Source organism: Pogoniulus pusillus, chromosome 9 (assembly GCF_015220805.1).
Source record: "Pogoniulus pusillus isolate bPogPus1 chromosome 9, bPogPus1.pri, whole genome shotgun sequence".
In the NCBI taxonomy this organism is placed as follows: Eukaryota; Metazoa; Chordata; class Aves; order Piciformes; family Lybiidae; genus Pogoniulus; species Pogoniulus pusillus.
In genome coordinates, this window is record NC_087272.1 from 28521950 (window position 1) to 28547455 (window position 25506).

Below are 25506 nucleotides of genomic sequence, written 5' to 3' on the forward strand. Positions count from 1 at the left end.
TCCTTCACTTCCAGACAGATGAATCTAGTCTGGGTGATTGCATTGGGGGGGGGGGGCAGGTAACTCCCAAGCCATCACAACACCATCAGTCTTCTGGGCCACAAGGGCACACTGCTGTCCCACGAATAACTTCTTGTCCACCAGGATTCCTAGATCCTTCTCTATGGGGCTGGTCATATTCACGGAGAAGGGGAAAGCACAGCACAGAAGTAGCTCAAGCAGCAGAATTACTTCTGTTATAGCTCTAACATTGCCAGGAGGAAAGTTGCCACACCAGGTCACTCAGCATTTTCCCATTCAGAATTAACAAGAGCTAATTTTGCACCCACATATGTAAACATGCTTGCAGTTCAGGTGTCTACTGCCAGCATTATACCCCTAGATTTCTAAACAACTCTACTTCTGTCTGGTGCTTTTAAAGAATTCCTCCTATCTCTAAAAATCTGTGTAGAGATGTAGTACCAACCAACACTCCAGCGGCCCTTTTACAACATTGAACTAGACTAGAAACAGCTCTCTCAAAAAAAAAAAATAGCCTGAACTTGTCAGCATGCTCCAAACACATTTAGACCTTAGTATTTACTATTGGCCTCACCAAAAGAAGTGTGGAGCTGGGACACCATTTAGGAAACACAGGATGCCAACCACACAAATCACAGCCAAAAGTTAGAGAAATTCATGGTGAGTTAACAGAGATACTCAAGAGAAAGAAACAGAAAATTTGGGTCTCTAGGCCATGGGCTACTAAAAAAAGGAGACATGCTTTAGAAGGTTAACTTCAAGAGGGACAGCCTTCCATTCTACTCATTAGTGGCTCTTTCAGTATCACACTGTGGTATCTAGCTCTTCCCATGTGCTGTATGAAGACTCAAGATGTTTAATTTACAGCCACACATTTGGTGCTCTACCAGATGTTTCACTGATCCCAGAGCTGTGTCCAAAGAGACAGGTATTTCTCAGAGGGCATGGAAGCATGTTTCAAGCTTTTCCCAGACTCCAGAAAGTACAGTCACAATAGCACTGAGTTACTACTATCCAAGCTATCAAACCCTGCCTCTCAGCATGTATCATGAAGCTGATATAGCTGAATAGTGTCCAGCTGCCCTACTGCTGCTCACAGCTATGCCATGTACTTCAGTATTTCACATTATTCCAAGCTGCCCAATTCAGCTGGGCCAAACTCTTCTCTAAAGACTTTCAAAACCTGCCTGGACACATTCCTGTGCAACCTCACCTGGGTGAATCTGCTTTAGCAGGGAGGTTGGACTAGATGCTCCACAGAGATCCCTTCCAACCTCTGCCTTTCTGCTTGGATTGCAGAGTTGTACAGTTTCCACTTTTTCCTTACCAGCAGATTAGCAAAAGACAGTTAGCTACACAGAGGCAGTCTGAAAGAGAAGCTGGAGAGCAAGAGCAAGGAAGTGGAGTAAAAAAAGAGAGAGCATCTTAAGCAAGCTTTGCCATTAAAGAAAATAAGGAGGTTAGCTACATTGTAAGATTTGCCTTTGCAAAACTTTGGCCACAGAGTGCCTTTGAACAGACTGTAACTAAACAGCCTTGAAGGCAAGCTTTCAGAAATTTTCAACATTGGAATTCTGCAGTTAGTTTCTGTAACAATGTAATAAAATGTATTAAAATTAAAATGCAATTATATAGCAAAGCCTCTGCCCTCACTATGTCAATTTTAATGAAATTAAGATGACAAATTATGAATAAACAGCACAACTTAAGACCGATTGAAATGTTAAAGATTAGGAGTGATAATACGTAATTAGTCATGATTAAATCACTTAAGACTAACTGTTGGTGCACAGAATCTCAGAGGAATGGGTTGTAATTTTGTAGCTTATTGGTATTTATCTCACTAAATCATTCCCTGAAATTCAGTCTTCACTTAGAGGTTTTAGCAGTAGTTAGTGTTTCTGCAATAACACAGTTCATTTGCATCACTGTGCTTGGTCCCACACCCACAAATAAATGCTCCCCTTTCAGGTAATGAAACTGAGAGTTCATATTAAAATGTATCTTCTGGAGTCTTCAAAATGTATCTAGGATCTGATTACGTACAAATAACTATTAATTAGGGGCAAAAAATACCCAACAGTTATATATGCTTATATTCAGCATCTGTGATGTTATAGACCTTCCCTTAGCAAAACTTGAGCATGTAGTGATTTTGTTTGGCTCAAAGGCCAGCAGTAAAATGCAGCATTATGTTTATTCATGTCACAGTCTCCTGCCATTTTTTATGCTAATTTGAAAGCATATACATGAAATCACTTACAGATCCATGTTCAGCAATGGTGAGCAGAAGAAGCCTTTTTTGCCTGGCATTCCCAGGCTTAGAAACATGCAGCTATTCATTGGATCTGAGGACTGGCTTTTGCTGTTCACTACTGTTAGCTGTGTATATAAACATATTTCCAGCAGATTGTCCATTCTTGTTTTTGTCTCTGCTTCAGACTGCTACACTTCTGCTGTGCCTATAATAAACAAAAAGAGAGATAAAGTCAATGTTTTTCCTTGGTACACATGGCATTTCAGAAAATAAATTGTAGCACTGAATATTATTAGATGAGCAGGTAATGATGTATTCCCCCTGCCAAAATCTTCACAGATAATAAAAACTACATGCTTGTTGCAGACACACTAATTATGTGCAGTTCTGGACACACACAAAAGCTGAATGCCTTGGTGCCTCAGGCAAGGCATTTGTGAATTTTACTTTAATTTTCTTAGCAGCAAATTAGAAATATATTTGAAAACCATTACATTGGAAACACAGCCAGTGAAGCTGACGAATTAAACTGATAGTGAAGCTTCTCCACTATCTATTCCTGATTGAAAGGAAGGAAATTATTTATTTGGCTCACATAACATGAGCTCAGTGCTTCATACAAGAAAAATATCTATAGATGACAGACTAGACCAGGACTGTGCCAGAAGCATATGTTAACTACAGTTTCTTTTTAACAGCTCAATAAAAGAGTGAATTTGTATATCCTGTTACCTTTGCTGTTAAAAGCAAAGGAACATCCAAGGGGTAAACCAGCCACAGCAAGAACAAGGATAGACCTCTGTCAAGCTGAAATTTCTAAGCCCTAAAAGATGTAGGCACATAGTCACAGTTGTGAGCCAGCTCCTGCTTGGCCTTAGCATTGTGGAGAACATTATATTGCTGATTTCTACAGGTAGCCTGCTTGCTGCAAAAGCCTGAGTTTCCAGGCTTCCACCATTGCACCAAATTTATCCAGTTGACAAAAGATAAGTGTTTCTAATTGGTTTGGCCTAGATTTACGATGCGCCGTGGCACTGACAAAAAAAAAAATCAGTCATAACCTTTCAGAAAAATCTTTTTCAAGCTATAAAAAAAGATCAGAAAATACATCAAAGCACTAGGAACTTCCCTACCTTTTAAAAAGAAAGAGCTTTGCTGTACATCTCAAAAATGCACAGATTAATTAGGAGAAAAAATGCTTTTAGTTCAAGGGAATGTCCTTTGTGAGTATACCTATTAGCATCTGTAGCTACAAGAAACATAAAACAAAAGCAGAAGTAGTACTAGAAGACAAAAAAAAAAAACTTGTCATCTATCCAGTTCTAGAAGATTCATACCATGAAAAAGGGGAAAGATTTGCAGCCACACAAATTCATCAAGTATTTCTAAACTCTGTCACTTTTGTACAATTGCTCTCTCTCCATGACAGAGCACCATTCTCCAGACATTACTCCTTGCAAAAGATGTTTAACAGATTAATATTGAAGAGCCAGCACATGGAATCCACATAAAGGGCACTAAACCTCCAGCCAGTTAAGGAGGAGAAGCAGACGGAGCAGGATAGAAGTGACTGCCAAAGCTGCATCTTCATCTGGTGATAAGTTCTGTGCATACAGTGTGGCTGTATCAGGAGCAGTGTGGCCAGTAGGACAAGGGAGGTTATTCTTCCCCTGTACTCAACACTGGTCAGGCCACACTTTGAGTACTGTGTCCAGTTCTGGGCCACTCAATTCAACAGAGATGTTGAAGTGCTGCAACGTGTCCAGAGAAGGGCGACAAAGCTGGTGAAGAGCCTGGAACACAAACCCTATGAGGAGAGGCTGAGGGAGCTGGGGGTGTTTAGCCTGGAGAAGAGGAAGCTCAGGGGTTACCTCATTGCTGTCTACAACTACCTGAAGGGAGGTTGTAGCCAGGTGGGGGTTGGCCTCTTCTCCCAGACAACCAGCAACAGAACAAGGGGACAGTCTCAAGTTGTGCCAGGGGAGGTATAGGCTGCATGTTAGGAGGAAGTTCTTGACAGTGAGTGTGATTTGGCATTGGAATGGGCTGCCCAGGGAGGTGGTGGAGTCACTGTCCCTGAAAATGTTCAAGAAAAGCTTGGAGGAGGCATTTAGTGCCATGGTCATAGTTGAGTGGATAGGGCTGGGAGCTAGGTTGGACAGGATGATCTTGGAGGTCTCTTCCAACCTGTTTGATTCTATGATTGTAAGTTGTTAAAGATCCTATAGATAATTCTGTGGCTCAGTGGGACACCATTCGGCCCTAGCAGCTCGCACTCAGGATCAAAAGAGATACTAAGACACTTCCATCTACATCTACTCTCCTCAAAAAGTAGAGATTAATTGTTGGAAACCAGGTCTGACAACAGCACTATGAAGAAATATCTTGGTTTCCTCCTTCCTGTTTTCAAGCAGAGTACTATCAACAGCCACACTCTGCTAGAGCAGTCAGCAGAGAAAACATTTGTCCTTGTGTTGGCCCACCCAGTTTAAAGAAAAAGAAACATCTGTTGCTCCTTTCTTTCTCTTGTGCATTTAAGCAGGTTCACTATTTATTTTTTTCAGTTATTACAACTTCCTTCTCTCCATAAAAACAACTCTTGGCAATGTGTTACCTGCACTGATCCTGCTTTGGCAGAACTTGATCTCTGGAGGTTCTTACCAACCCCTATCATTGTATTCTATGATTCAGTGCCCATAAGGCAGATCAGGCCATACTCAGACCAAACACCAACAAACCCCTGAAAGATATATTCATTGTGAATTGTTCTGTAAACAGATTTTCATTTGGCACATGTAATTTAGATTACAAGAAAAAGAACAATGAGAAACCATTACACAGTCAATAAACAAAAGGTAATCTTTAGGCTATATTACCTCCAAACACAAATTAAACTTAGACATCACAAAGTATTTCTAGGAGAGAGCACAGTTATGTTTACTACAAGACTTTTCCACCTTTCTGGTCTGAACTCCCCTGTTGCTTTGAACACTTTTCTTCACAGGTCTCAAGCACAACTGGACAGAAAGAACAACGTCATGATTACAGTGAAAGCACTTCCAAAACACACAAGGATAAAGTTGTTACAATATAAAAACAAATAATTTCTTCCCTATTCCTTACTTCAGCTAGCCTAAGGGTATGCTAAAAAAATCTGTTGCCAAGAACCTTTTGTAGTAGTTCATACCACTACATCTACCTTTCACAGTAGTTTTGTCAGTGTGAATCTCCCATGAGCTGAATTCAAGTACTACAATATTATTGATACAGTCAACACAACAAAAGCAAACACTGTATTTTAAGAAATCTGGTTTGGATAAATATTTTCTAGGTCTTGGCTAGTACATAAGTTAAAATTGTCCAGGGTTAACCAGGCACAGAAATCTCACATTTATAAGAATGTGAGACTGAGCAGTATTTTTTTCTATCATTTGGTTCAGTTTTGCTTTTTAGGCATCTGAATTGTCCAGCTTCACCTTCAATTTAATAAGCTGCCTAAACAGCATTTGTTTGGTCAGATATCCTTCCATTCCAGCCTTCTCTGTTTACTTGAAACACAAGATAACTACTCTTATCAGGAAAGTACTAATGAGAACACATATTAACTTAAATCTCTTTAAAACTGGAAGAGAGTAAATCGAAAGAGATTTGCAGCCTGAATCTAGAAGCTAAAATGAACGGGAAGTAGAAAACTGATAATAAACGAGATGCATTTACAAACCCCTTAAAAGATGAATAGAATTAAGCCAAGGGATGTAGTTTTGTTTCCCCACTACTCTGAGGCAAAAGGAGGAAGTCCACATAAAAGAGCTGTAGCAAGCTACCATGATTTGCCACATATTTATGAACTACTAAAAAAGCAGATGATAAAGGTGATTAATTCCTGATTTTCATATTCTACTAATGAAGTGGCAAGGTCTTATGGAACAAACACAACAGCTGCAAATTATGTAATTACATATCTGTATGCAAATTTGCAGACATCTCATAAATGTTGGAATACTATTTGCAATGCTAATTAAGTGTCTGTTATTGCCGCTGCATAATTCCTACATGTGATCCTCTGCCAGATGTCACTGTAGCCTGCAAAACCTTTATTGTCAGGTTAGCTGAGCTAGCACACATTAGTACTGCTCATAAAAATCCTATTTTTAATTAAATTACCTGCAGTGTCTCACCAATTTCTCTTTGTCTTCCTGTCCAAATTAGCTGGTTGATTTCTCCTCACAAATTGCTTGACTGAACCACAACTTCCAAAAGCATGGATGTCTTTCTGCCTTACCTCAGCAAGATTAAACTTTTTTATTATTATTAAATAAAGACAGAGATAAAAATTAACACTTGCAGAAGCCAGTATCAGTTCCTAATGGAAATTCAACAGGGAACAGTGTCAAGAGAAAGACAGACACAGGACGTTGACAAGTTCAGAAGTGTCTCAGAGTAGAAAGAGGATACATGGAGATTGCAATCAACTAGTGGCATCAGTGAATCTCTCCCTTGGACTGTAACTATTAAGTGCAAATCAGAATTGTCTTAAGTTATTCTTATGAAAGGCCCAGTTTGAACGTCTTCCACATGCATTTCTTGATCTTAGATCTTGAACTGAGCAGAGAGGCCAAAAACAATGGTGACAAGAAACAAATAACAAAATTAACTATTTCTTCCTCTGAAAAAACAGCTCTCAATCTGATGCTTGTAGCTGGACAAGATCCAATAAAGTACAAATAGAGCAACAAAATAAGTACTTCACTTCTAACAACGTCTTGTTATAACAAACTTAGTAAAAACTTTATGATCCCTTTGATTTAGAACACTCTCCCACAACATTTTAAACCATGCAGCAACAGCACATCTTTCCCAGGCAGTTCTAGGAGTGCAATTGCTTTTTAATGGCTAAGCTAGTCAATCTTTTTTGACTGTGTTAAGCTGGACTTCTGCAGCAGCAGGACACTCTCTCACATGTTTTCCCATCCTTGCCAGGCTTCTCAACAACTCAAAGACCGCGGCATTGAATGAGCAGTAATCTACAGAAGGAATGTTACCCACAGTTCAGTGTGAACTGTGGAATCAGACCTCTCAATAAAATAAATATCAGTATAAGCTTGCCACAAAGCTGAACCTTCTAAAATACCTGGTTAATATGGACACAGTGGAGGAAGCACTTTTAGACAAAGAATACAAAACTGCATTTGGCACAAACTATCTGGCTCAGCTCAGAATAAATCTGGGACTGTGGATCCAGTTCCAGACTTTTTTTTTTTGGTCAGTCTTTCACTTCATAGTATTCTTCATCAAAATGACTACTCATGAGATTTATCACTACCAATTTCAAATTAGAAGGGTTGCTGGGGTCAAATCCAACCCTAAATTATAAAATCATTCAATTGTACTTCACCTTGACTGTGGGCTGGAGGCCGGTAAAACCCAAGCTGAAAAAGGATGAAGTCAATAGAAATTTCTTTTTGAAGGAGCTGGTAGAGAAAAGAATCTGTAATAAATTCTGCCAGATAAAAAGTTGCAGTAAATTAGGGCTGGCCAACATGATCTAAGTTATCCACTCAGAACATTATGGAAACATTGCTTACTTTCATCTGACAGAGCAATAATTTTACAGACAAGTATTATCTGACAATGCATTGCAAACTGGCTATAAGTTTGATATCTCAACTGGAAAACAGAGGGAGCACTCTAGAATTTATACTGTATGCATGTCAGCTGTCCACAAGATTGGTCCTTCAGATGAATTCAAGTCTCTCTTTGGCTTGCATTTGGGAACATTATCCACATTTCATGGGACTTGTGTGAGGATTAAAACACTCAAGATTCACATGGGCACTACTGCTCTCTATGCTTCTATTTCTTCCTATTTCCCTGGCAATCAGGTTGTATTTTGGAAGATTATGAAAATGTAGGTTCTGTACATCAGTAGAGTATATGAATAAACATTCAAGAGCACTCTATCTACTAATTAATTTCTTGGTATATGCAGTTAACCAAGAGGTAGCCACAGCCTCAACTCTTCTAGACTTCTCAAGGGGGGATGACCCCCAGAAGACAGGGGAAAAGAATTCCTCTAGAATGATTCCAACTCTGAAGGAAAAAAGTAGAAGAGAAAGCCCAATCACAGAATATCAGGGGCTGGAAAGGAACTCAAAAGATCATCTGATCTAGCCCCCCTGCCAGAGCAGGATCACCTAGAGCAGATCACACAGGAATGCGTCCAGATGGTTCTTGAATATCTCCAGAGAGGAAGATTCCACAACCTCCCTGGGCAGCCTGTTCCAGTGCCTTGTCACCCTCACAGCAAAAAAATTCCTCCTCAGGTTCACATGGAACCTCCTGTGCCTCAACTTCCACCCACTGCCCCTTGTCCTGTCACTGGGCATCAATGAGAAGAGGCTGGCTCCATCCTTCTGGCACTCACCCTTTATTTTTATAAACATGAAGCCACCCCATAGTCATCTCCTCCACAAGCTCAAAAGCCCCAGCTCCCTCAGTCTCTCCTCAAAAAAAGAGATGTTCAACATCCTTAATAATTTTTGTGGCTCTGTGCTGGACACCTCCAGCAGCAACCTGTTCTTAAACTGTGGGGCCCAGAACTGGACACTACTCCAGATGAGGCCTCAGAAGGTCAGAGGGGAAAGAGACCATCCCTCGACCTACTAACCAGAGCCCTTCTAATAGACCCCAGAACGGCAGGGGGAATTGGCAGGGAAGGTTGCAAAACTGTGAATTTTAAAAGATAAGTTTAAGAGGAATTGGGATATGAGCCAAGTTTTTTGATATTTTTCAAAAGGAGGTACCACTTGACCATTTTTTATCTCCCACAATGAGCAGATAGGAATAGGAACATAGATATTTTAATATGGAAGTCACTTCAGGCCAAAAAGAGCCCTGGGACTTTTTTCAACTTTAAGACACGCAAAAGAAGCTGCAGTATACAACTAAAAGTGAAAGATACTCCCCAGTTGTTTTTTAAAAGCTTCCAAAAATAAACCTGAGACTCAGTCTGTGTTAATAGGGTCAGCATTTCCATGCCAGACAGCAGTACCAAGGAGAACAAAGAACAGAGATGTAGTTCTAATATACTAAAAATGACCTGTCTCCTTAGATTTTTATAAGATGTCAGGTATCCAGATCTTCAGCCTTTGTGCCTGAGTTCTCTACTACTAGCAGCAGAACTTGTACAGCAGAACCATGAGTAACAGTGGCACATATTAACTCTATGATACCATCTTATTTGCCAGCCATCCAGCTGGTCCATTTCAACTGCAGAGCACCTGAAGCTGCTGAACTGACAGCCATGTGCTGTAAGGCTTTGGAAAAAGGCATACTTAGAAAGTACAGGGGAAATTTGGCATAGTCTTCCCATTTTATTGTCACTTATTCACATTTTTTTCATAAATCCAGTGCACAACTCTGTCTTTCTCTAAGTGTTCACACTTCTTGTCTCCTATTTTCCTTTCAAATTCTAGTGTGCTGAATCTTGAAGTCTGACAGTAGTTTCCTGAATATGTCAAGGTAATTTTAAGGTGCTTTTGTTCACATAAGAGAACTAAGATGAAAGGCACATACAAGAATTATCTCCAAGCTGAAAATACTGCTCAAATAATTCCTTAACTATTCTTCTGCTTCATTCATTCATTCTATAAAGCAATTTTCTTTGGTTTGTTACAAAAGCATGGAATACAAGAACAGGCCTTGCATTCACATGTCTAATGGTTTCCGAGGTGATGTGACCTGCCCTTTTTACAGCTCAAGGTCAGATTTATTTGGTCTCAATGTCTTCTGGCTCTTTAATTTGTTATTATGTTGAAGTCAAATTTATTACAGGATACAGGCAGAGGTGCTGCTTCTGATATAACTTTCAGCTTTCTCTTTGCTTGTTTCAATCTTGCGAGGAGAGGGCACTTCTGAACTAGATCTCTGCATCAATAGGAATCCCAGTCAATCAAAATAAGATTTGGGCTTTTGCAAATGTGGTTACCCCTATGTTGAATGAGTTTATTAACACTGACATACCTCTACAATAATTACAAAAGAAAAAGAGACTCAGAATACAAAGCAGTTGATTATGTCCCGCTCTGCAGTAGAGGTGACCTTAATTTTGTTATGCATGTGTCATGAAGGGAACGGGAGAGAATTTGCTGGTAAATCTGAGCCTCTTTGTGCACCCATGTGCACCACCTGCAAACACTCATCATCGCTCTGTTAATGTACTAAAAATCACCTTCTGCTTTTCTTTCTCAAACAAAATAGCACACCAGTAATGAAAGTCAAAGTTAGTAGGTCCCCAAAGGTTATGATGGCAAAGTAACATTCCTCCTGCCACCAAGCATTACCTTAATAGGATTAACACCATTTCTTGCTTCACCTGTACTGGTCCCACCCCTGCGCACGGATTCTGATGCGGAGGACAGTTAAGCAAAGGAAGGTCACTGTGTTAATTTTCATCCCCTTTGAATGAACCCTTTGAGGTTCAGACAGAGTAGGCAATGTGTGCATTCTTGAGAATCCTGAAACGTTAAATCTCTCCCCAGACACCGTAACTCAACTCTTGCAAATTTCCAAAAGCTGCTCTGTGTCTTAATGCAATTAGAGCAATCTTGGTATCCTGGCTTCCTACAGCTGTTCTTGAGCCCTGCAAGTAACCTGTCTGAAAAGTCAGTTCCTTGGTAGAAAGAGAAGACTGACAGATGGTGAATAAATTCAAGGCTAGTTTGTTTTTATAACTGGAAAATAACTTTCAGACATCCTGGTGGTCTGCAGATTGTTTCCAGGTCTTTTCTATTTTAATGAAAGATAAAATATTACTTGGGTTCATGATCAGGCAATTCAATATTAGCCAAATTGCAGAGAAAAGTAAATGCCAGCTCTCATTCTAAACTCTAACCTTCTGAGCCACTGAGAAATTTATCATATGGGGGGAAATATTGCAGCAATAATAATAATATTTTCTGGTTTACAACTGATTTACCAGGAAATTAATATTTGGGTTTATGAACACATTAAGCAGATGGTACCTATTGTTAAAATTATCCTATAAAAGTACATGTATTTGGGCTTGGTTACAGTGTAATACATTAGACTCTTTTAAGAGATTGGTGTGGTGATTTTTTTCTAGCAAGCCATTTTAAGTCTGTATCTTGCGGCCTTAGAGTTAACTGTGGGGACTCCATAGCTGCAAGTTAAAAATGATTGACTTAATCACTTGCTTTCAGAAGGAGGAATATCTATATAGCTTATACAGTTGTTAGAATTCTTGTCTGTCAATAGTTTCATCAAAATCACTGAGAAAATTAATAGCTGTTATGAAACTTAAAGGATGAAGTAGAAACTTCTGAGCCCACTAAGTTAACACTAAACTTCCCTTTACTTTCTGCAAAGCTTCAATGTCCTGTAAATAACAACCTTGTTATACAACTACAATACTTGGTAGCAGCTTGGAAAGTTGCTGACATCCTTCTATAGTTTAAACATCCCCTTCCACAAAGTCCCACTAAAAGAGACAAATAAGATGCCCATGATGAGCAAGAGTGGAATACGGACAGCATGTGTACCTCAGACTGGTTTTAAGACAGACTTGTCCATACTCTTTCATTACTTCAGACTCAGTATCACTGAAATTTGGTGCAGTTAAATCAATACAAAACCCCTCATCAGCTTTAGGGATTTCAAATAAATCCTATATTCCATAACTTAACATTTTATACAAGCCCTAACATCAGTCCCATTGTCAACTTCGTTCTATTTCCAAATTAACAGATACAGAAACCACATCAGATACTCGTAAGATAACCTTCACAGGTGAACAAAGACTAGAGAAATCACTCATGTATTAGAAATGTCTACAAGCCATCTTTTTCATTTCCATCATGTAAAGTCAAGCAAAAGGTGGAAATAAATTTTAAGAACAACTTCACACTTCATTGAAGGAAATCCTACCACTGAGAGAAATGGTTAAGGAAACTATTGCTCAGCTGGATGTGATTGTAACACACCTGTATGTAATCTGATCTCTTTACACATACTAACTGAAACTTTATCAGAGATTTTCTAAGCAATGTGACTGAAACTAAGGTTCTAAAATCATTTAAATAGAGGTCAGGAGCCTGATCTTCAAAAGTAGTGGTTCTGCCGTCCATTCTTCACAGCTTTTCTAGAGAAATGTCAGAGCAACTAAATGAAAATGTTTGTCCAATTTCATCAGAACAGAAAAATAAGACCCCTATGAACCACTGAGAGCTCAGCAGAGTGAAAGATCAAACTAACAAATTGGTTATCTAAATTCAAACACAAGAACTTGATTTTAGACACAGACCTAACTTTTGTCACTCAATCTCATTCCAAGCCTTCCATCTGCTACATGGAAAGAGATTCAGGTGCAGAAGTCAATTCATATGTTATCTGAACTATATCTATACTAACCAGAAAAGCAGCATAAGATAGGTAGATGCTCCTTAATTAGGTGGCTCAATTAGCTGCCTAATGTTAAGTTGGATGCATTCAAACCAAGTTTGGAAATTCTTAGACACACTCTCTAAACTAGACAAATAAATTCACATGGGCTGCCCAGGGAGGTGGTGGAGGCACCATCCCTGGAGGTCTTCAAGAAAAGACTGGATAAGGCACTCAGTGCCATGGTCTAGTTGACTGGATAGGGCTGGGTGCTAGGTTGGACTGGATGATCTTGGAGGTCTCTTCCAACCTGGTTGATTCTATGATACATAAAGGTGCTGCACTTAGATGAATGTAGAAAGGTGTCCAGCAGAATTCTAAAAGCCAATCTTAATTATCATCAAATACAACAAAAAAAAACCATAACTTTCACTCTGCTTACTATATATGTACGAAGCAGAAAATCCCAATTAAGCCAGTCTATAAAATTGTGGTAATTTATTACAATCTCTTGATACAAAAGCAATGGATAAACCACTAATAATCATTGACCTGAAAGCCTGGATTCCTCCACTGTAAAGTGGTGACAAGGAGACTGCTGAGGAGGTCAAGCAGGAGAACTGACAGGAGTCCCAGCAGGTTTGTGATTAAAACATTCAGCTGGAATAGCATCAATAACTGAGCCACCCACACAGAAACAACCACTGGGAAGTTCTTCAGTGTGTTGTTGATTTTCTATTTATATGACTCTACATTGCTTCTAGCTTACTGAAAATAGCCTGCTACTTCAGTCAGGCTGTATCACAAACCACAAGTAATCTATCAGATGAGTTTTTTAATTAACTTGGCCTTTCTGCAGAATAATTATTTACACACACATTCAGTCACAAACAGCATTCTAGACAGGTGCACAGAGGGCGACTTCACTGGATGCAATGGTATCTCCAAGTTTTCTAGCAGTTTTTGGTTTCTTACCAGTTAATGACAAATACTCCTGGATAGTGGGGACCAAAAAGGAAACATTTTGTCACCAAGTATCCATCTGACTCTGAACTGAATCTTCTACAGCGCCTAGTGGCTCCCTCTCTGAGCACAGATGTAACAAAAGACTTGTTTAATTTAAAGGTTAAATTGTCTGTGCGTCCTCTGCAGTATCTGAGGACATACAATACATGAGTCCTCCTTTAATAAGCACCTCCATTTTATCCCAAGTGTGAGACTGGCTTTCAGTGAGGCTCTAGAATATTATCAAGCACTGTACAGTTTGTAATTCTCACTTTCCCAGGATGTTTATGTCTACACACTTATCACAGTTAAGAATTTTTTATCTTTTAAAAGTGACTTAGAGAACAAAGCAGCAAAGGAACCTACCTATGCCCAGATTTCATCAGTGTGTTTGTTTCCTAGCAGCTCACACTTAAAACACAAACTCCACTTACACTGAGATTGTGATTCTAGGCACTTCACAGCATGAAAAACATGCATTTTCTTATCATTAAAGCTTGACTGTCAGGAATTCCACTTTCTTGTTTGTTCCTGAGGAAAAGAAGCTTGTTTGTCACTCACAATCAGAAACATCTTTGAAGACTCAGAATGATTGTTGCACTATATCACAGAAGACAGCTGAAGCATCGTTAGTACATCACAGAAAGCTTTGTCACTGGCTTAGAATTTTCTGTCTGATCACTTCATTTCTTCTCTTACTTTGTACACAGTAGTAAATCACACAAACCTCTGAGTGAATGAATGTCCACTAAAGCCATCATTGACGCTCTCAGTTATTACACAGTAGCATGACTTTGACACTTTAAGGAACCACACGAAGCAGAGACGCAGTCTTTCCTAGCCCCTGGTGAGCTAAGCCTGGACTTGAACAAGAAATGCACCATAAAGTTGTATTCTCCGTGAAGTCCTGGAGGTAAGGCCCTTCAGCAAAGGTAATTTAGCACTGAAATTACATTGTATTTTCTTGGAAATCTCTGTGATCTTCACCATCTGTTTCATGCAATAAAGTTGTTGATTTGATGCCCTATCCTCTATGTCAGAATAAAGGCCAGTTCCAATTCAAATTAGGCAGGAAAGGGGGGGGGGGGGGGAGAAAAAAGGAAAAAGAAGGAAAAATGCTTTTAATGAAGCAAAGGTAACTGCAGTGATTTACAGCTCCAATCAAATTCAGATCATGTTAGTTGGATTTTTCAGTTTCAGGTGAATAAGACTTCAGCAAGCAGGTATACTAAGAGCTCTAATGAGTTTTCTCACCACAAAAATTACCCAGCAAGCAGTACAAAGATCACTCATATGAAAACAAATACTCAGAAAGCAGATAATTGCAATCTTAGTTAATAAGATGGCCTCAAATTGCCCTAAAAGAAAAAAAAATAGAAAGCCAAAGCAACTGAATATAAATGTTTATTTTTGTTAACACAGGAAGAAAAACTTCTGTGTTGTGCTGGAAAACTACAGAGTTTTATGGGAGTCAGAATACCTTAAAAATAATTATTTTATGTTCCAGTTTCTGGTTTGAAATTTTATCACAGTATCAACAAAGTTGGAAGAGACCTCACAGATCATCAAGTCCAACCCTTTACCACAGAGCTCAAGGCTAGACCATGGCACCAAGTGCCACATCCAATCTTGCCTTGAACAGCCCCAGGGACGGCGACTCCACCACCTCCCCGGGCAGGCCATTCCAGTGTCCAATGACTCTCTCAGTGAAGAACTTTCTCCTCACCTCGAGCCTAAATTTCCCCTGGCGCAGCCTGAGGCTGTGTCCTCTCGTTCTGGTGCTGGCCACCTGAGAGAAGAGAGCAACCTCCCTCTGGCCACAACCACCCCTCAGGTAGTGGTAGACAGCAATAAGGTCACCCCTGAGCCTCCTCTTCTCCAGGCTAAACAATCCCAGCTCCCTCAGCTTTGAACCAGAGTCCTTGCTATCCTCTGAAGCTGCTAGCATCAGATTTTATTTTCACTGCCAAAAGAGAAACTAAAACAGGAGACTGATCACAAACTTCTGTTTTTCAAAAAGGTCTAGTAATTATTAGCTGAGGATATCCTCACCTAGATTCACAAACATACATGTACGTACACACATATGCACAACCATAGTCTAATGACAAGACAGCAGATTTCACGTTTTGGGTCTTTTTTTCATCATTATTGATGTACCCCAGATCCTCAGATTAATGATCATGGAAAGAATCATTCGATCAAGATTCCAAGAGTCTCTCTTTAGCCTAACAAATATTTTTTTCTGAGAACTAATCAATATAACTCAAAAGTTCTTTCAACAGTGTTGTTTTAGTATCACTCGCCATGGAAAGATCTAGAATGGCACACAGAAAATTGAAATCCTCTGACCAGTAAGGTACTGCACATCCTGGTGTGAAACCAGTCAATTCACAGAATCACAGAATGCTAGGAGCTGAAAGGAACCTCTGTGGATCATCTCATCCAACCTCCCTGCTAGAGCAGGTTTGTCTAGATAGGGTTGCACAGAAGTGTGTCCAGGCAGATTGTCTTTATCTGCTCATCTCTTTTTATCAATGTAGCCCGAGACTAATGGTTCTGTGGCCACAGATTAGCCAATCAGAATGGCAGTTTGCCAAACAACCATATTTGGACAAGTCAGGGCTTGCTTTTACCTTTTAGGGCAGAACACAAACAAGTGTATCATTACATGAGATACCCTGTTTACAAGTTTTGAAGGGGCAAGAAGGAGACTGAAAGGCACTGGGGCCTTTGTTTTCCTTTCCCGCCCTTGCTTTGCACAGTGACAGAATAGAGAGAGAGAGAGAGAGAGCAAGAAACATGTTGGGGCAAGCCAGAACCTGTTTAGCCTATTTTGGCCTTCCACAACATCTTTCCATAGCATTAACCCTTGAGATTAAGCATTTTCCTTGACCAAAACCGAAACGGTTGAGTCCTTGATCCTCTCGGTTTAGAACGTACAGCACAGGGAGTATCCACTGTACATTGCAGAGCAAGTTGTGGAAGCTGGTTATAAAGGACAGCCTATTTAGCAAATTTCTTATGCCCATCTTACATTACATCCTTCTGTCAAGTCCACCAATACACGTGCTAAGTTAACAACTGTTCTCTTGAATTGCTTTGTTCAAACTATGCCAGCTCACAAATCCATGTAGAGTTAGTTCCTAATAGATAGTTTTGTATATTACAGAAAGTAAAATATTGCAAAGAAAGAGTGCCAGATTGAATTTTCTTTCTTAAAAATACTTTATAGGGTTAAGCATTGCTGTATTTGTTAACATAACTTCTATCTGTACCAAGGGAAGTTCCTAGAAAGGGATTTAGGCAGATGCTAACAGATGAACTGCCAGTGAACTCTCAGCAGATTCAGCAATTTGGATAAGTATATTAACTTTCATCCATATCTGAACTTTGTGCTTCTTTCTTCCTTATCCCATCAACAAACTTAGAGTTCTCTTTTCCTCACCGTTACAATTCCCTTTTACTCTTACCCTACCACAGATTGACCTAACTCCTTTCTAGATCTGCCATCTAAAGGGAAAAGACAAGGAAGAAGTTGTGGGGCAGCCTGATTCACCGATTTCAGCATGTTTTCCACCCTCAAAGGAAGTGTTTCAGTGGATTACTCACACATTTCACTCTCCCTTCACCTGATTTTGATAAGATATTATAAACTCAATGCTACATCTCCCTAGTCTCTCATATCTGGATTTGAGAATTGAACTTCAACATTTCAAGCAGAAAACAATCCTTGAAATGGAAAAAGACATGTCAGACCTTCCAATCAGAACAGAACCACAAGTAGGGAATAAAGAAAGAAAAATCAACCACCAAGGCTTACCAAGACCTTCCTCTGAAGTCTTCTGTCACAGGAAAAGGAACACACTCTTTCAAATCACAGTTCAAGCCAACTTCTCTTGCAAAGCTAAAATCCACAGATTCATCCTGATAGTAGCTGTGAACAGTTAATTTGTTACATATGGTATGCCTGTCATTGCTAAACATCTAGAAAACAATCATCTTCTAAAATAACATTTTCACACATTTGGAGCAGAAGGTAATCCATCAATATAATAGCAATGAAAAATACATGAGTGTAACTTCCTTATTTCTGGCAATTTGAACTGCAACAACTTCCAAGCATGACCCTCATGCATCTTCCAGCTCTTTCTGAAGGAATGACAAGGAGAAACAAGACATAGCAAAATATGCAGACAAACTCACAAACAGACACTCATATCAGAAACCTACAATTTCTCCATCAATACAAAATATCCTTAAAATTAAGAGAATTTTCTTGCACTGGTTCAAGGTGTGCATTCCAGTTCCTTTCTTCTTTCTCTCACAGAAGCAGTAAGGCTGTAATTACATCCACGCATCACAAATTTACAACATTTCATTTTCACTGTATGGCAGATTTCCACTGTCAGAAATCCTAGTAACATTGAGCCAGATCCCTGTATTAGATGACACCTGCATTCAATTCTTGTCAGTGATTTATTTTGTCATCTTGAAGAAATCAGTTAAATGCTCTCTGCCTCAATTCCTCCTTCTGAGAAATTGAGAAGCTAATGCCTAACTCCAGGTAAGGTCTTTCACCAGCTGTTGCAAAAAAGTGCTATGTAATTAGCTGATATTACTAACAGATCACACTAATTATTTTATATTGTGTGTCTTTTCATCATTTCAGATGGATTTTGGCAACTGTGACAAAAAAAGGGGGGGGGAGGAAGAAGGGGCATTTCCTTGACTAAGTTCAGCCTTGGAGGAATCAATTTATGCTTAACACGTATTTCTAGAGTTTAATATCAACATTCAGAGATGAATTTGTGTAACAATTGCACTTGCTACATTAATAAGTGACATCAGCAAATACACAGGGAAAAGAAGTTTTTTTAGAGATAAATCTGTCATGTTTCCAGTAAGTTTTCCTATAGATACATAAAAGTATCTCTGGAATCGTCATTAATAAGTTATATCAGCAAATACATTGGAAAAAGAACTGTATCACTTTAGACATAAGGGTGTCATGTTTCTAGTAAGATTTCCTATGATCAGAAACAAGGAAGATGTAAAAACAGGACAAACATTAACAGCTGTGAACTCACTTCCCAAATCTGAACTCTATGCCAGTGCAGAGAGTGGGCAAATTCTTGAGCCAAGGATTTTTGTAGTCTGCTCAGCTATCTGTTTTCTTAGGGTGGAACAAGAACTCAACAAACTGTGAAAGCAGATATGCTCAATTTCCCCCAGGTATTTCTGCTAACAAGTAGTCTTCATCTGCGTCACTCATAATGTTTCAACTAGGGCACAGATGGGATCTACTGGCATCTACAAAAGCACACCTATTGAGAAGAGAATTAAAATAGCAAGAGATCTAGAAGCCGTTTGGAGTGCTGCTGGTCTACCCTGCAGTACTGGAAAGAAAACTGAAAAAAACCATTCATTTGTAGAGGAATATGATACAGAGCCACTTAAAAAAAAGGACAAAAAGCAAGAGCACATGATATTCCAAAGGAAGTTATATGAAACCAAATGCCCAGCTGTGATAATGTTAGTACAGTGATGCATAACTACATACCCAGCACACTGGATGCTGTGGTCCTAATGATTATATAGGAAGAGGTGCTGATTCATTTAAAAAAAAAAAAAAAAAGGACAAAGGGAGATGAAGTACTTCAAAGGAAATCAAAATACAGTATCTATCAGCTCACTTAATATTTGTTCTGGTCAGACCTGTCAGTCAGTGCCTTTAGGTGAACAACCAAAAGCAATAGCCTATGTATCTGCTAGGGGAAACCACGAAATTATTATTCCAGAAAGCAGAATCTTATGGGCAGGAGAGAATGTAGGGAAATGCTGTTGCTGTGATCAGAAAATGGAAATAAATAGGATGATTTTTAGTTACTGTGCATGCAATCTTCATAGCAAGAATGTTTAAAGCTGTGGAATACTTTAAATGAGACACACTAAAGGAAGCAAAAAGTAGCCCAAAGTTGGTGAAAATCTTACACACCTTTTGGAAACTAATTTACATACATCACTATCATTTCCATCAGTTATTGAAGACATGCTCAGTGCAAGGGAAATATAACTTCAAATAGCTGTGCACTTCTATGCCATCTCCTCTGCCTCTTGTGTAACTTATAGCAGCTTCAATAAATGATCTAAATTTTGCTTCCTGTAGCTCCCTATCAAGCAGAACAGTTCCATGCCACAACATATTAAAATAGGTGCCATTATATCAGCACAGGGAAGCAAGACCAGTGTGTAATCGTTTTGCCAACTTTCTCAGTGCAATATTACATAGCAAAATATTTCTCAGGGACCTAGTACACCTCACCAGTAAATCAATTAAAGAAGTGTTATTTCTATTCTCAGTACACACTAGTCATCTTTTCACTTCACTACACAAAAAAGATACAACAGCAATACCTGACTTGCATTTCTACACATAAGCTAAGACAGGCGCATTCCCACAAGTCACTTTCAATGTATCAAGGCACTGCAGATAGTAGGTATTTGGGTACTGACTTTCTTAATCTAAATAACTGGGGAAAAAATGTGCATAACAGAAACCTGACATGATATAAAGAACACTGTAAAATTAGGTTTATGCTTCCTACCCTTTGCCCTTCCCCTGCTCCCAGGCTTAAGGAAAGTTTCTTCCTCTCCCCATGTATATATGCACAGAAATCCTGGTTCCTTAAAATCTTTGCCAGAACCATTCAATTCCACAGACTTGGCTTTTACACTAGAAAGTCTGCTCTAGTCCCACTGGGAGGGTTTGAGTACTATGATTTATAAATTAAAAATAAGAAGTTTCATTTACACATATCTGTTCTGTTGAACACTAATCAAATATTGAATCTAAGCACAGTAAAACAAACTTGTTATTTGTGGATACTATATCCATCCTTTATCTAATGTATTGTGCTCTGAACAGGAACAAATTTCTGCTCTCAGAGAAGTCCTGATAAAAGCATTATTTACAACTACAAACTACATTATCATATAATGGGTTATTTATATCCTCAAATCTCTCCTGAAGGCACCCTTTCCTAAAGGGAAAGTTGCCAAGGGGAGCTGCTCCAGAGACAGCCCAGCCAGAAGACCAGCAGATCCTGGTTCACAGATGGTTTTCCTGAGGCAAGGAAATGTCAGGGCAGCCCAGAGACCTACCAGAAGCCAGCAGCTCTCACAGGAGCCAGTGATGAGACTTGGGCACTGCCAGAGCAATCACAGCCACTTCCATTCCTAAGGAGCATCAGCAACCAAAGCACATAAAATAGCCTGGCATGTCAGCTGGGGCATGGTACAGCAGCTCAGCAGAAAGGGTGCAGAAGCTCTGCCCAGGAGAAATAGTATCCACCCAGCAGAAAGCCATGACCTCCCCAGGTTCTGTATCTGCCACAACTGTCACAGCTGCCCAATCTCCAGTAGGAGCATATAGCCACTCGTGTGTCATGTTGAAAGCTACAGAGGCAGGATGGCACCAGTGAGCACACCTGTGTGACATGCCCAGCTAGAGCAATTTCTCTGCTCACTGACTGAGCTTCAGGTTAAAGGTTAAGGGGTAGCAGAAAGTCCAAGAAAGAAACAGACTACTGGAACAGCATCCTACCTTTGCTGAAACAGGCCCAACAGGCACAAGGGATGCATGATATGGAGGATTCCCAAGAGGAGACAATTAATCACCTGCTGCATCACTTCCAGAATTCTAAGGGGCCAGATGCCACGCACCTGAGGGTATTGAGTGAGGTGGAGGAAGTTCTTACCAAGGGACTTTTCATCAATTACCAGCAGTCCTGGTTAACTGGAGATTAGCAAATGTAACATCCTGTTCTGGAGCACTCCACATTCTGTCCTTATCCTCCCTTTGCAGGTTTGAATGGGGAGGAGAAAAAGGCACAAAACCTGCTTTACCTCCACCCTGCTGGCTTGAAGGGTGAACAGCAAAAGGTGCCTCTTCTGCACATGTACTGACCCATGTGGAAGCCCACACTGGGAATCAGGCTGGTGGTTGGCTGGGGTTTTGTGCCCAGTATAAAATGGCAAAGAGACACTTTGTTGAGGCACAAGGTTCCAACCTTAAAAGAGTTCCCACCTCGACAGAACTCCTGACAGGACAGGTCCCCATCCTAATAGAGCTCTTGATGTGACTGAGTTCCTGTTTTGGGCCATCCCTGCTTTTGGACAGCTCCTATGTTTTCGCATGGCTCTTGGTTTTTGCATCATCAGTGACTTTTGGATGGTTCTCCCCACTTCTGCACCATTTTGAGCAAATTTGCAAGCTTGCCAAGTCCTGGGTTCCATTTAAGAGATCTGCCAGCAGCACCTGGACCCAACTACTCTCAGACCATACTGCAGTTGATTTCTTGGCTTCCATTCCAAACTGGGGAGATGCTAGCAGTTTGGCTTGCCCCTGCCACTGTTGAAGCAGCGTTGTTTCCACAAGTCTGTCTTGAGGAATCCGTGTCTTGAGGCACTTCTGAGTTTGGCAGTTTTTCTACCCACCTTGGACTTCTGCCACATGGATCTAGACTATTGGATTGCTTGCAGTGTCAGAAGGCAGCCAAGCTGCAGAGAAATCCAGCAACAGATCATCGCTGAATACCTATCTCACCTCCATCAGTAAAGCCTGCTGTTCCCTTTATTCTCTGCTCAGCCTGATTGATAGTGGGGTACAGCTGTGTTTGCAGCTTGGCTTAATCCATTTTTTTACTTCCTGAATCTCTAAATTTGCCCAGAACATCCTTTGAAGAATTCCCAATCAAATTAGAACCTGTAAATAGACCTAAATTTGCATATAGTTTGGGGGTAGTGTTTTCAGGAAAATAAAATAATTCTGCTTTTGTATTTCCTGACTCTGCCACATTAATCCCCTGCCTCCGTGATACATCCAACTACAAGACTGGTTGGAAAGAGGATCCTGTCTGACCTCAGTAGCAGGAAAGGTTATGGAGCAGGTAATACTGAGTGTCATTATGCAGCACACAGAGGACAACAAAGTGATCAAGCAGAGTCGGTATGGCAAGTCATGCTTGACTAACCTGATCTCTTTCTATGCTAAGGTGACACAGTTAGTGAATGAGGGGAAGGCTATAGATGGTGTGTGTCAAAGGCTGCTAGTAAAGCATCTGACATGGTTTCCTACAGCACCCTCCTGGAGAAACTGGCTGCTTATGGCTTGGATAAACATACACTTTCTGAATAAAAACCTGCCTGTATGGCTGTTCCCAAAGAGTGGTGGTGAACGGAATTCAACACAGTTGGTGATCACTCACAAATAGTGTTTCTCAGGGCTCAGTACCGAAGCCTAATTCCTTTTAATATCCTTATAAATAATTTGGACAGGATTGGCATCAGACAAGACCTCTGTGATGGCCTGCTCTGAGCTCCTGTATTACACAATCATAAGACTAACCTGAATTCCTGCATAAAACACAGCATACAATATAGCGGAAATCAAAAACAACCTTGCTGCTGAAAAAAATGTTTGACCACGAGCAAAACATATATAATGCAGCTCTGGCAAAAAATACATTTATCTTAACTGTTTCACACTTCTTTGCTGATTAGCATCTGGGTCAAGTGTGTTTATTTTTAATATATGCTCACAAGACAGAAGTAATTTTAATGCTTTTGAAATTATTCACAAGAAGGACTAAAGGTATCTTGTAGAGGTAATTAACACTGTTAGAACCAAGTGACAATGCTTGAGGGTGCAATACATTGAGGAAACAATGTAAATAACTGCCACAATGCACAGCCAAAACAAAGCTACTCTATGCAATATGGTTTCTTCAAAACCATGCAAAAGAACTAATTTAATGTGCAGCCCATAGTAGGGAATAAAGAAGCAGGAAAGAAAACACAACTCCACTACTCTTCTACCTTTTGAATATGCCACCTGCTAACAAATATTTTTACTGTTTCATAATTATTCCTACCCAATTGCTTAATCAAAATGCATTTTTCATCACACTGAAGAGAGTCTCTAGGCCACTTACTGGTCTGCACCAAATCAAAGTTTGGAACCTCTACAGTTGTTTAATTGGCAACTGCATAAAATAAATCAAATGAAACAACACTATTAGCATTTAAAGTACATGCAAGTAAAAAAAAAATAAATTGGTTTCCTCAAGGAATGATTTTGGCCTCCCTTTTGGCACTGCATTACTTTTAGTCAAGCTTTGTATCAGTTCAAGTTAAGAGAAAACTGTAGAAAAATGGTAAGTGATACATTTTACTAATAAATGTATAATCTTTTCCTTGGGTTACAGTTCTTGTATATGCCCCTGCAATTCACTTGCCAGAGGCTGTCCTCAAAGAAGCCATGTTACTGATAGAAAATTTTGGTGCCCCTTCATCCAGTCAAAGAAGAACAGGAGCAGTATTCATACAACAGACTATGCGTTAAAATGTCAGAAGTGAAATGTAAACTATTACTTTAAGTAATTATGTACCATCTCAGGATTTTTAGAGAAACTTTTGATCACTTGTTGCCACCATTAAGAAGAATAAGCCCTTCTTTGAAAGCTGGAGATCAAAGAATGATGGTCTGATTCTGGTAAGTTGACTGGGAAAACAAGCAACAAAAAAAGAAAGCCAATGCTTGAATCCTATTCATAAAAGCCCCACCAGAACCAGTAGGCACTAATTCACATATATATTCCCTCATGGTCCAAGACAAGCATCTCACCTTCATAGACATCTTTCTCCCAGTCTTCTATCACACACTTGAAACAGACAGTCTGGTCCAGTGATATAAAAGAGAAACAGCAAGGCTAGAGATTTCTGGAGACACCAACGAGGGAACTGCAGCATCTGGCACAGCATCACTGCAGAATGATATGCCAAAAGAGCATGCTCTGTCAATACAGAAAGGGACAACCACTCAGAAAATCCAGATTTCCTTTTGAGTTGTGTAACAGATCTCCAGTGAAACCATGAACAATTATCAAATATGTCCCTACTCCTCAGGCTCTCATCAGTAAGATGAGAATAACACTCACCTACACCTTGTTCTCTATAGGGAAAAACACGTATTAGCATGTTTGCTACACAGCTGGCAATCAGGTCACATCTTATTTCAGAATGTCTTTGTACTACAGTAATCAAAGACAAAAGATGTGTGAAGTTTCAAAACTAAATAGGCTCTCACAGAGGATAACTGAAATAGCAGCAGCTATAAGGCAGAATAGGCTCCTTTATTAATTTGATTTTCTGGGTAACAGCTTATGTTGTCCGAAACCATGCCATCATTTTTCAAGTAGAATTGCAGTGCCACACAGATTGCAAATACATAGTAATATTCATGCTCTACAAACTCAAGCTGTCCACATGAAGACAGTATTCCAGTTGTTTCTGCAAATTCAGCAATCAGACCAAATGCATATGTAAGAAGCAAGGCCTGCTGAATCTCTGCTGTGCCTGAATTAATTTTCCAACGCACTGATTAGCTGGCTGAGTGCATAGTACTATAAAATTGATGAAGAATAGACTTCACTATTTTACTACTTTTGTCACAGACTCTGGGGAGGGAAGGGAAGAAAAATAGCAAAAAAATATTTTACATTAAGTTATTTGGTTAAACAGGACTCCCTGAATACTGCATGCATATAAAAAGAGCTCTTTTTCCTTCTCTTGTGTAGGTTTGCAGTGGCTATTTGATAGGATAACCAGCTGAAGAACTGTTTCTTTCCAAAAGCAAAACAAAACCACAAACTCTTAAGACTACTTGTGGAGATCTCACAGCCAAGCAGTAAAACTAATGCTACTGGGGCTTATAGAACTTTAGCAAAATACATGCTGTTGCAGTGAAATGTTTTCAGGTCACA

At 39.7% G+C, this 25506-nt stretch overlaps 1 long non-coding RNA gene across 1 annotated transcript; it reads right to left on the reverse strand.

The window, feature by feature from the left end:
• Positions 1 to 1665: 1665 nt before the first annotated feature.
• On the reverse strand, positions 1666 to 24537 carry LOC135178267 (uncharacterized). The gene is made up of 2 exons (XR_010303445.1): positions 24369 to 24537; positions 1666 to 2483 (listed from the first exon to the last, which is right to left on the reverse strand). It is a non-coding gene; the product is annotated as an uncharacterized LOC135178267 (long non-coding RNA).
• Between the last annotated feature and the right edge of the window lie 969 nt (positions 24538 to 25506).